This window comes from Penaeus monodon, chromosome 23, assembly GCF_015228065.2.
Source record: "Penaeus monodon isolate SGIC_2016 chromosome 23, NSTDA_Pmon_1, whole genome shotgun sequence".
NCBI classification, from domain to species: domain Eukaryota; kingdom Metazoa; phylum Arthropoda; class Malacostraca; order Decapoda; family Penaeidae; genus Penaeus; species Penaeus monodon.
Genome location: NC_051408.1, coordinates 4,017,969 through 4,018,421, shown reverse-complemented (window position 1 = coordinate 4,018,421; position 453 = coordinate 4,017,969). Strand labels below are relative to the sequence as shown.

At 31.6% G+C, this 453-nt stretch overlaps 1 protein-coding gene across 1 annotated transcript in view; it reads right to left on the bottom strand.

Moving 5' to 3' along the window:
- The window catches only part of LOC119587683, a 64,682-nt gene that overhangs the window by 8,929 nt on the left and 55,300 nt on the right, over nucleotides 1-453 (bottom strand). The gene's annotated exons all lie outside the window — the stretch shown is intronic.

The following is a 453-nucleotide window of genomic DNA, read 5'->3' as shown; positions in this document are numbered from 1 at the left end:
CTGAGACAAAGAGAGACTGAGACAAAGAGAGACAGACAGATAGATAGAAAGATAAACAGACAGATACGGCAAATAAAGAAAATCACACAGAAAGACTGTAAAAAAAATCAATGTAAGAAGTATACACCATTATTATTAACAAAAAAGAGTAACACAGTGTACTGGATATGAAACGAAAAGCACATACATGTAAGAAAAATAAAGAAGAAGAAAAAATCTTACCCAAAGAATCTACCATAAAAATTGCAAATCCCTGTAAGTTTACGAGAGATATCCCTAAAAAAAGGTCTACCAAACGTTTTCTATCCAGGGTACGTTTTCACCATAAGAATGAAAATTTCAAATGGGACAATATATTTTTTTATGAATGGGAATATATTCAATGCATATTCGGTTTTCTTTGTAACTAATAATGGCAAAAAAGAGAGTATGGCCTTCACTGATGGTACTACT